The sequence below is a fragment of the Polypterus senegalus genome, chromosome 9 (assembly GCF_016835505.1).
Source record: "Polypterus senegalus isolate Bchr_013 chromosome 9, ASM1683550v1, whole genome shotgun sequence".
NCBI lineage: Eukaryota > Metazoa > Chordata > Cladistia > Polypteriformes > Polypteridae > Polypterus > Polypterus senegalus.
Genome location: NC_053162.1, coordinates 42,766,218 through 42,778,757, shown reverse-complemented (window position 1 = coordinate 42,778,757; position 12,540 = coordinate 42,766,218). Strand labels below are relative to the sequence as shown.

General features: G+C 38.4%; 1 protein-coding gene across 2 annotated transcripts in view; it reads left to right on the top strand.

The window, feature by feature from the left end:
- The first annotated feature begins 271 nt into the window (after nt 1-271).
- The window catches only part of tradd (tnfrsf1a-associated via death domain), a 53,043-nt gene continuing 40,774 nt past the window's right edge, over nt 272-12,540 (top strand). The window contains exon 1 of one of the 2 annotated variants that reach the window (XM_039763005.1): nt 272-405. The gene's annotated coding sequence lies outside the window, so the exon portion shown is untranslated. Of the gene's footprint in view, nt 406-705; nt 859-12,540 lie in introns of those variants that run through there. The other variant, XM_039763004.1, reaches the window with a different exon arrangement.

The following is a 12,540-nucleotide window of genomic DNA, read 5'->3' as shown; positions in this document are numbered from 1 at the left end:
TGTCATTTGCATCTGATTGCTAATAAGGGGTGATTAAAAACCAAGACTACAGCTGTTTAATACTAAAATAAGCAATAAGGGTAGAAAATCTAAACGAGTGAGACAACTAAAATTAAGCAGAAGTGTTACTTGAGCAATAAGGGCTTCTTATGAAGCAACTGGGTTGGAACAAAAACCTGCAGCCACTGCGACCGTCCAGGAATGACTTTGCCCACCCCTGCCCTAGTCCGTGTTTTCACCCTTTGATTGACTTGTGCCATGTTCAGGGATTGTTCCTGTCTTGAGTACGATGCTTAGTGAGATGGGCTTCAGCTTACCTGGGACCCTGCTCATGATAAAGCGAGTTTAGACAATGATTGGATGGATTTTCATGTCTTTGAACGTGTAACGGAAACGGAGAGAAATGTAAGTGGAAATGAACAAAACATTGAAACTTCCCATGGAGAACAGCCGGGAAGGAGACTTGCTTGTACGACGGTTACTGTATCCGTGAGTCAGTACTAACCACTACGCCACCGTATCTCCTCGTTAAGATAATATTGCCGCTAAATTAAACGGATCAAACCAAATCATACCTGACACATTTGGCGCTAAAATTTATTAGGTTGATAATAAAAATTACCAAACTCTGCCATTCCATTTTGCTTCTACACTTGCTGTTAGTCAATTTTTGCTGCACGTCGCAGATTTTCCTTTCCATACTTGTTACGCAGAAGCAGATCGAACGTCGCCTGGGTTGGCGGCTCGAGACACCAGGGGGCGGAGCGCGTGCATGCCCGCCAGCCAGCGCCGGTTACGTGACGCAACCCAGTCGCGCGCACCCGAGGCGGAAGGAGAAGCGAGTGAAACTATTCAAAGGTGATTTAACTTTTAAAACTTTATATAACATTATTTAAAAGCCCACTTCACACCGTGTAGCTATTGCCCCATTGTGAAGTATTTGGGACAGTTGTACAGTTATGTTTTTTTAGGTTGTTACATTTTCTATCGAATGTACAAGAATCTGGGATGTGCGCCGTCACTTTTCTGTGAGACGGAAACACGAGTGTTTCTCGGTTTAGCTGGATTGACAAGTGAAGCCGACCGATTTATTTTATGTGCCTTTCGATTTAGTTTAAGACAAAATACTGACATTAAATAATAACAGCGTCGTAACACTACAGAGTCTCACGCTTAGGGTTTTTGATACTCTCCGATGTGTCAAACGAGTTGTTACTAGTTTGCTGTAGTTTAGGTTTTATATCACAGCCCGTAGGCTTATGGTTCCCATGTCTTCTTGAATTTTCATTGGTGTTTTACCTTAATAAAATTTGCTGCGGTGTGGGTGAAAGTAGTTTGGGATTGTACAAATCCTTGTCCAGATATGCTGCCTGCCTTGTACTTGATGTTGCCAGATTTGGTTTTGCCTTCTTGTGATTTAGTAGATTTAGAGAACGGATTATTAGTACTGTCCTTGACCACTCTTGGTGGAATGTAATAAAGTGCAGTTCAGCACTCTCCAGCCTATGGCCTAGTAATAGAGTTGATTTACAGTTATCCAGCAACCATACCACATGCACTTTAGAATAGGTCATCCACCTGAAGCCCCGACCAGTACTTGGATAAGAGACTAAAGCAAAAGAAGTTAATTAGCAGCAAAAACTGTCACTAATGAAGAAGATGGTTAGAATGAAAACCTGCAGCTGCTGCAGCGGCCCTCCTGGCCTGGAGTTCGCCACCCGTGGTTTTAGGTTATATATTGACTGAAATATTTCACTCTGACAGTGGTTGGTTTATTATCTTGTGAAGTTTTTATTATGTGTTTTGAGGGAGGCAATTTATGGCTGTTTTTTACAAGTGAGTCTTATAAAGAAGAACTATCTGTGATGAGCTTTGACCGAGATGTAGTATCCACTAGATGTTCAGAAACTCAGTTTAGTAATTTAAATTTCAATGAAATCTGTAAAACTGCCGTTGATTAGCAAGACTCTAGGAACCAACTGTGACCCATTATCAAGGTTCAAAAACGTGCATCTAATAGCTCATCGTCAGATCTGATTTATCTTATGTAAGTACTTCTAATTTCCAATAAAAGTTTTTTGAGAAATAGAGCCCTAGTATTATGCACAGATATCCAACCCTGCTCAGACTGCATGTATTGAGTTTGGCTCCGGACCTTTTGTCACTTGCATTTCCTAAATGCCTCTGCCAGTTTCTTTCATATTTTCTGGCAGTATTCTCCAGGTGATTCTCTTTGGTCCTATGTGGTCATATCTCTCTTTCCAGTTATTTCTGTGCATGCCCCACTGTCACCTCCAGTTCTCATTTTAGATTTCTCCTCTCTCAGTCACTGTATTCCAGCAGGGGGTATTCACTCTTGGTACTATTGCTGGGAAACTGTGACTGGGCCTCCCACTGGTGATCCTGACTCTGTTTCTTTAGCCCACTGGACGTTATCCTTCTTAAACCTAGCCCTTGTTGAACTTTCTTTTACAGATCAACAGCTCATCCAGTTTTATAGTTCAGCTAGGTAGTGCCTGTGGTGGCACACAGTATCTATCATCTCTTTAATTTTTTCAATTTTTCCAGTCTTCACCATTTACTGGCAAACTGCTTCCAAATGGCTACATATTTGTACATTGTTTTTTTTTTTTTTGCATCCCAGGTTGGATGTGTCTCTTTTTAAGACTTGGTGAGGACTGTTGGTTGTGTTCTGCTATGAAAAAGTCATATAATTTAACAACAGAATCTTATTTTTCACACGTACTATTGTAACTGTATATTTTTAATCTAGATTCTTAGTGAGATAAGGGCTTACTGGAGGATCAGTCTACTAACTCATAAATCACCCTTTTACCTGCACTTTATGTAAACTAGTTCCAGATTCACACTTGAAGTAGAATACTGCTGTGGTGTTTAGTTTGCAGGCTGACTGTGATATTAAGAATCAGTGATTTAATTCATTAGAGAATATGTACTAGTACTGTATAAAGTGCAACAAGAGTACTATTAATAAAAAGACAATAGCCAGATAACCAAATAATTTATAGGAATCAAAATAAGGTCATATTTTGGGGTAATGTTATAATTATGTAAATTTTACATTCAAGTAAACAGTGTGCACTGTTGAATTTCAGTCTTTTGCAAAATGTCCTTTATATTTGCAAAACCAAGTGTGACCCAAAAAAATAATTAGTTCTGTCTAACTAAACTGTAACTTTAACACACTTCTGAAAGAATAACATACTCCCCAAAAGAATGATGTATTTGTTTAACTTTTATTATATTTTTGATATAAATGGTATCACATGTCAGGTGACAGTCTTTTAAGGACTTTGGAATTGATAACAAAAGGTAGGCATTCTGGGACAGGGTTTTTAAAGTTTAGGTAGAGTAACAGATAGTATCTCTCTATTATATAAAAACAACCTGGGACAAGATGAGACTTTTTAACCAGGGAAAAGCCATGACTGTTGTGGGGAGACACTTACATGTCTTGTGAGATGAGACTTTGTGCCAAGAGATTTAACCAAGCCTGGGACTGGAAATAAAAAAGAAAGATTAGATGACAAAGTAGAATGTCATAAAAGAATTCAAAAACGTTGGTGTGATACACATGCAGAGCAGGTTAGATATAATGAAAGTACTAAAATTTGAAAGTCTCCAAAAAATGATAGTAGAGATTGCATCAACATAAACAAATGGAAATTATTACTCGGTGAAATAATGGAACAGTGAAAAGAGATAGAATATATTTTTCAGAATAAAACTTTAAGTCCGAGACTTATAGATCATCTAATTTGTGTTGCCATCAGGGAAACGTAGTGTTTCTTCCCAGTGAAGAGGCGTATTTGGGAGAATTAAAATATTTGTTGTTTGGTGAAAGTGAAATCCACATACGCAAGTGGCAGAGACGTGAAGTGGCTGGGGCCTATCGCAGGTCGGGGGGTTGGCAAGCGAAGCGAGGAGGGGGCGAAGCCCCTAGTTATTAATATAAGCAATAATTTTTTTTTTCATGCCAGAATGAAATTGGCAATAAAGTAAAAATAACTCGCTATAACATAAGAAGTATTAAAAATAAGTTGGAATTATATGTAAGCACACAAAAAGTGGCAAAATCAAAAAGGGGGGCAGTGGCCCACATTTCCGTGATATACATTGAAAATAATGGGCAGCTTGGTGGTGCAGTGGGTAGTGCCAACCTCTTACGGATTCAGAGTCCTAGGTTCTAGGCCCTCCCCATGTTGTTGTCCTTGTGGTGTTTGCACATTCTGTATATGTAATTTTCCTCTGGATACTCTAGTTTCCTCCATATCCCTAAAGACATGAATGTTAAGATAATTGATATTTCCAAACTGGTTCTGTGTGGGTTATGAATAAAATGGAACATTGTTTATAGTTGTTCACTGAGCTCAGTGCTGCTAGGCTTAAGTCACTCCCAACAAACCCAAGCTTAAATTAATTTGGTTTGAAAATGTATACAGTATTATGTTAGAATTTGAATATGGGTCTACTTAAAATGAAAGAAGAGTCATGTTAATGAGGATATCGTTTTTGATTTGAGTAGAAAGTAGCAAGGATAGAAGATTGCCATTGAACGTTGTTTACAGATTATAGCACCAACTTCTCCATACAGATAACATTGTCAAATCAAATCAAATTCAAAGTTTATTTGTCAAATGCAAAATATTTGTATAGTACATACATACTTTATTATTATGGTAACAGCTAAATGGCAGCCACAGAAACACCAAACACCAAGAGCAGCTGTCCTACACCTTCCCAAAAAGTGCTTTCTCCTTAGTTCATCTGTACCCCTGCTTCTCATTCCTCACAGCTGTCCTTGCAGCAGCAAAACACATCACAATACATTTGCAGTGCTGGGTGCTAGCCGAGTGATAACAACGGGACCCAAGTAATACTTTCATAAGTGCGTCATGCTTTGCAGAGGCACTGTGAATTAAAAAAAAAAAAATAAGAAAGTAAAATATTAATAATAATATAGTGAAGTGCAGGGCCAGCTATTGTGGCTTATAAAAATATAATCTCCTTTTTGTGGCTGCCTTTATGGCTCACCGTCCTGATAAGAATTAAGAGGAGTACGGGTTAGTTAGTAAGATCGCAACAGGGTGAGAACATACACATATTCTGGAAAATAAAGACGCTCAAAGAAAGAAGACTAAATAATCGCTAACAACAAAGTTAAGCTGAAGTCTGACATCCTTAAACCATTGTTTCCCTCCAAGGCAATCAAAGTGAGTCCATCCATCAGCTCACAGACACTTGGCCGAGGCACCAGCTTTAAACTTGTATAACGTTATGTGTACACATATGTGTGCAAAAAACTGTGCAGGCTAGATATGCCTTTGACACACACCAACTGCCTGTAGATTGTCAGTACACTTTAAATGACGTGGCTGACGTGTGCTTTGCAAACTCTAGAGGCTGTTGAGAGTTTTTGGTCTGTTCTGTGGTGTGAGATTTAAATAAAAAAATACATTTTGCTCTTAAAAACTTGGGTTTTGGTTGCCGCTAAGGAACCGTGTGGGAATTTTAAAGCTTTTTTCCCTTTAGAAGGGTTTTTTTTTGCTTTTTTTTGCCCGCACAAGAGCAAAAGTAGCTGGGTGTTTGGAAGTGCGCTTGGAAAAGTTATTTGTACTTGTACCTGTTCTTGTTATCTGTATTTGAATTAGCATCGAGGAGCAGGGTAGAAAGCAGCAGTAACTGATATCGGCATTTGTAAGTAAATAACCACGTCGTCGTAACAGCGATTCCTTAGTTTTAAAGGAAAAGAAAAAAAGGCCATGGCTGACTTTAAAGCAGTAAAAGGTGAAGGCTCAGCAGTGCGCTGGGGTGCAGCCAGCATTAAGACACTGATCAGGCACAAGGGGCAGTAGGAGCAAATAAGTAGCAAAGTTTTATTTATTTGTTTATTTTAGATTGAACAGTCCTTAGCGGTCCAGAGGTAGAACAGTTAAGTGGGTGACAGCATAAGGGTTCATTAATACGGGGTAATACAAACAGTGCGAGTGGAGAGCTTATAAGTAAGAGGAGTGCAAAGTTAGGAGAAGAGACAGAGAAAAGTAAAGTTAACCTCATAGAAAGACAAATAGCAGGCAGCTGAGAGGGAGAACAGTACAGGAGCTTAAGGGGAAAAGGTGTAAAATATCTGTAGCAGATCTTAGTGTTACCATTTAAGTTAAGGAGCAGCTGAAAGAAGAAGAAGAAATTTTAAGAAAAAAAAAGTTAAGGCAGTTTAGTAATCCCAAATCAAATTTTAATAATGAGGCCAGTGCAATGCAAGTCCTGTTGGATGTTGGACTTTTAGATGATGGTTTGGAAGAGCCAGTTGTCTATGAGGGCTACATCTGCAAGAGATGCCAGCTGATCCAGCACCTCCAGCTCAGGATCACTGAACTGGAGGAGGAGTTGGCTGACCTGCGTTGTAATAGAGAATTGACTGACTTGGCCCAGGTGTCCTTTAGAGAGATAGTGTGCACCCCCAAGGTGGCGCTGGAGGAGATTCCAGACCAGACAGGTAGGAATAGCTGGGTCACAGTCACAAGGTGTAAGATAAAGGGTGCACACTGTCCGGGGGCATCAACCCCAGAATTAGAAGTGTCAAACCGTTATCATGTCCTGCGGAGCTGGACGGTGACTCGTGATAATTCTGAGGTGGTAGGCAGGGTTGAGGAGCCCCAGGCCACCTCAAAACCAGTTCCCAAAAAGAGAGGTAGTGATAGTTGGGGACTCAGTCATTAGGGGGATTGAAGCGTATGTGCTCAGAGAGAGAGTCTCGCACGGTGTGTTGCCTTCCGGGAGCACAGGTTGGAGACCTCCCTGGAAGGGGGATAGGCTCTTGGCCAGAGCGGGTGGATCCAGTTGTCATTGTCCATGTTGGAACAAATGACATACATAAGGGTAGTCTGTCAGTTCTGTGATCCAAATTCAAAGAGTTAGGTACCAAGCTGAGGAGCAGAACTGACAAGGTAGTCTTCTACGAAGTTCTGCCTGTGCCACACGCCAGTCCAGGTAAGATTGAGGAGATTAGAAGGCTTAATGCATGGCTCAAATCTTGGTGCAGGATAGAAGGGTATAGGTTTATGGGGCATTGGGACTCCTTTTGGAACAGATGGGACCTGTTCCACCATGACGGGTTACATCTGAACTGGAGGGGGAGGCGTATGTGTAGGCTAGTCGAGAATTGTTTAAACTAGGGAATTTGGAAGGCAGGGAGTTTAGGACAGGCCAGTTTTAGATATATACATGGAAAAACAAACACTGGTGAAGAAATAAAAATGCATAGTAATGTAAATTTTAAGCAAACATAAATGTAGAAGGATTAACACATTAAAAATAGCTTGCCTTAATGCTAGAAGTATCAAAAATAAGGTAAGTGAGTTGGAGTTGTATGTAGCAGAGCATAATTATGATATTATAGCAATAACAGAAACCTGGCTAAATAACAAAGATGGGGATGAGTGTAACATAGAGGGATACACATTTTTTAGGAAGGATAGACAGAACAGAAAAGGAGGTGGGGTTGCTGTTTATGCCAAACAGGGTTTAAATGTAAGTCATCTTCAGTTGGATGATGAGCCCCATCTTAGTGAGGACGTGGCTTTGCCTGGAAAATATTAGGGAAAAAGGTCTTATTTTAGGAGTGTGTTATAGACCACCAAATTCAGACAGTAATTTCAACACACATCTTTTTAGTAATATCAAAAAGGCAAGTTTACAGGGGGATATTATAGTCATGGGGGACTTTAATTATCCAAATATTAACTGGGATAACCTTGCAGATGGAGGAGCACAAGAGCAGGAGTTTTAGAAGTAATCGGTGACTGTTTTTAACACAGCATGTTAAAGCACCAACAAGGGGTGAAGCCTGTCTGGATTTAGTATTCTGTAATAATCAGGATAGAATTGAGGGTGTAGAGGTGATTGAACCACTAGGGTCAAGTGACCATAATGTAATACAATTCTCAGTATTTTGTAAGAGTACAGATGCAAAGACTAAAATTGTTGAACTTTGGTAGGGCTAATTTTGAGCAGATGCGACAAGTCTAAGTAGGATACACTCGGATAAGCTTTTAAGTGTGGAGACAGTGAGGAGCAGTGGAACAGGTTTAAAAATGTTTTGCATGTAATGCAGGACAGATACATGCCTAAATTTGGAATTAATAGGAAACTAAAAAAAACACTCCACGGTGGATTAATAAAGATTTAAAAAAGAAGTTGCAAAGGAAAAAACTGCTTTATAAGGCATAAAAGACTAATGACTGCAAAGTGAATTGTAGAGCGTATAATATCAGGGGGATTCAAAAGGGCGACCTCAATATAGAAAAAATGTTTTAATTTCATCACAAAAATGACAGAAACTACGAGTATTAAAGTAATACCGCTCAAATGCAATATAACCAAATTAATGAGTTTGTATAAAATATAAAATTGATCTACATATTGAATTGCCTTAAGAAGTGGTCAACTTAAAAGTCGGTCGCCTTAAAAGGCGGGTCAGCCTAGTTAGACAAAGTAAAAGTCTTAAATTTTTGAAAAGTGCCATGTTGCTTGATTGCTTGCTTCCCTAAAGAATAAACTATGTTTACATAGCATTTACATTGCACTAAGTATTAGTAATCAAGAGGTGATTTAAAGTATATGGGAGGATATGTGCAGATTAAATGCAAATATTAGACCATTTTATTTAAGGGCTTTGAGTATCAGTGGGGGTTTTTGGAACCAATCCCCTGCAAATATGGAGGCCCAACTGTATAATATATATAAAATAGTGAGTGAATATTCAGAACCAAAGTGTGGAATCAAAACCAGGAGAACTTCTTCATGTACTAGAGTAGGCTGCATGTTTTCTCCTCAGTCCTGTGTACTTTTATCAGTGTGCATTAGAACTGCACTTTTGTCATGCTACCTTTCCAACTGATCTACCTCTGTAAGGAGAATTTTTGGAGTCTATGATCTGCTCCTTCGTTTTACTAACATTACGGGAGAAGTTGTTGTCAAGGCACCACTGTGTCAGAAGGCAAATCTATTCTCTGTAAACAAACCATCTCATCATTTTTGGTGACCAAATTTAATGATGAAGCTAGAGGTGTGTCTGGCCATACCATGATAGGTAAACACGATGTACGGCAGGGGCTTTAGTACACTAATGCTTTAAAGTGTCTCTGTTGAGAAAATGATGTTACCAATTTGTACATGTTGGGATCTGTCCCTTAGAAAGTCTAACTTCTAGTTACATATGGCACTTAGTCACATGTTGAGGAACTTGGTGATCACTTTCGATGAAGCAACAATGTTAAAATTTAAGATTTGAAATTTAAAATATAGCATTTATTTAAATTAACAGGACTTTGTGCATTTGCTTAAGTTTCAGTCAGCTCCTTCTTATCCTTAAAATAGGCTAATAAAGATGAGCAGGTAATGTTTAAATTTTCATCTGTTTCTGCTCCTCAATAATGTCTTGCTTTATATGAAGTGGTCTGTCTGTATTGTTTCTGTTATTTAAAAACAAAGCTAAAACCATTGGAAAATCAAAAAACACACTCTTAACATTTTTAAACACAGGTACAGGTGATAAAGTAGTACATTTTCATATTAGCAGCTGATTGTTACATTTGCCACTGTGGAAATTGGTTGCCATTGTACCCTTTGCCTACTCCACCAGACTCCATCTCCAGAACCAAGGGAGGCCATGTCATTCACTTCACAGATAGGACACTATTCGGTTTCATTTTTAGCTCTAAGGAGCCCTCTCCTGTAAGTGCTGAACTTCTGATTTTATTAGTTAACGAAGACAGTTAATTATGAACTGCTGCTGTTTTTTACATTTTTTTTCCAAAACCAAGAATATTATAATGGGATTCCTCAATCAAATTCTCAATAATACACAGATAATAAACAGATATATCAGTTTATCCATTAATCCATCCATTTTCCAACCCGTTGAATCCGAACACAGGGTCACGGGGGCCTGCTGGAGCCAATCCCAGCCAACACAGGGTGCAAGGCAGGAACCAACCCACCGCAGTATATCAGTTTATGTCAAAGTAAATATAAAGAAAACAAAGTAAAAATTGAAGTAATAAGGAAAAAAAAACCAAAGTATTTTATATTAATGCTAATATTAATTAATGTTTTAATATGTTAAGTAGCCTCCTTAGCATTATGTTTACTTCATTAAAAACTACCTAAAAGCGTTGAATTAGTTTCGACAAGAAAAAAATCTATAACAGAAATATGTAAATATCAAAATATCAACATTATTACATTACGGAAGGTATGTTTAGAGTCAACTGCTGTACTGATGCAGAATTAGTATATATCTTTGACGTGATATGTTTTGAATCAGTCACCAGTGCAGAGAGAGAGACACACACACACACACACACACACACACACACACACACACACGCACGCGAGTCAAACACACACACACACAGGCGCGCGGTGTCCGTGTGTGTCTTATGGAGAAGTGCGAATGCGCGGGGCCACACAGCACGTGTTCAGTCTCTTCCTGTGCCTTCCCTGTGCAGTGAGAGAGACACACACACAGGTGCACGCGCATCACACACACACACACACAGACGAGAGACAGACAGACACACACAGAGGCACACGCGAGAGACACGCACACACACACAGGCGCGCGCTTGCATTGTTGCAATGTTACTTTTCTTAGTTGTTTATTAAATTACAGATTTTTCAAATGTTCATTTCTTCACCTGTGCTTAAAACTCTTTTAAAAAAAGAGTTTTTAGCGAGCGGGTCATAAGGCTATAGCGCAAATTCTTGCAGTGTTAGTTTTCTCTGTTGTTCAAGGTTTTCTTAGTGTTAGTCAATGTTTTTACATTTAGTTTACTATTACGCTGTGCATTCAGTGGTATAATTAACTATATTTGTGCTTAAAAACTTAAAAAAATATATATTTACATACAGTTCATACGGTCTGGAATGGATTAATTGTATTTACATACAATCATATGGGGGAAATTACTTCGGTTCACGACCAAATCAGGTTACAACCAGAGTTTTGGAACGAATTATGGTCGTGAACCGAGGTTCCACTGTATTACTGTCAGACAAAATTACAGGCATTTTATGGAAATACAAACCAGTATTAACTGAAAATTAAAGGCACACAATACAGTGACGCCTATTACAGCCACATACAAAGTCCCTTGCCATTTAATATAGACTGTTCATACAAATGTTTATGCACTACTGTTCTAGCGCCCGTTATTTTAACGGGCTTAATGTCTAGTATAAATATATTAGTGTAATTACAAATAGTCTGGGTCGTTGGTTCAGTAATTTGAGGGGTTGTAGTTGACAGTTTTATGTACCAACTACAAAGCCCTAAGGGTGTATCTTTACACACTTTTCTAATGAAATGTTTCTGTTGCTTGTGTATAAGAAAATCGAATATCAGTTTCAGATTCACACAAGCCACACGTCCCCTTTGTTATTGTAGGGGGAACATAGTACAAGGCTTAGTGACTTCCAAATTTCCTCTGACACGAACGTTCACAGTTGCTGCATTATGAACAGTGCTTAGGGGCCTAATGTCTTTATTGTACTTCTTCTTGACTGCAGTCATTTTGACTTTTTTGCCGCACAACTACTTGCACCACAGTGAACCATCATGGGACCGAATTCACCAGGCATATCATAGCAGGTTGATTATATTGTACAGTGCCGTATGCACCAGTTTCATTATCGGTGTCAATGTCTGATGACCATTTCACACTGACTTCATTATCGCTTGATTCAACTAATGGCTCACTTTCAGTTTTTCTTAAATTGGCTTTATAGCATTCTGTTTATACACCATTATCTACCTCATTCACAGGATGCGATCCTGCCAGAACTCCTTTTGCCTCCTACAAATGACAGAAAACCTTTCAAGAAAATAAGTCGTACATTGCACCTGAGCTGTAGTTAGGTTAAAAATTGTAGTTCTGAAAGTTAAATTGCATTACTTAAAGGCAACTTTTATGTGTTCTTGTTATTATTGATTTTTGCCTCTTTTTAAAGTGCTTTGTAAATATGTTTTGTATTTAATTGTGAGGTTTTCTTTAAAACCCAAATATTAAATGCATTGACAAATAATTTTATTGTATGCAATTTAAGCAATAAATATTTTTTTGAAAAAGGAAATCGATTTGCTATTAGTTTTAAGAGGTGTTTTATTTTCTCTTTTGTATATTTCCTTTTGCTCTTAAATAAAGCAAAGGTATTTCTTATACAATTTACTCGATTAATCAGTGGAATAATCAGTAGAATACGTGATTACTTAAATAATCAATTGCTGCAGCCCTAATTTAAACATTATAACATGGTTTGTAAGGAGAACACTTCCTAGGGCGTTGCTCCAGCTCAAAAACAATTTCTTCACTAATGTCAGGGCTTGTTTTACTCACTTTAACCTGTTTAAATAACCTTCTGTTATTTTTCTTTCTTTGATTCTGTCCTCACTGTCTCTGTAACTGAACATTTTACCAAAAGCAAACTCTTTAACTCCAATTCCAATTTCACTTGCAC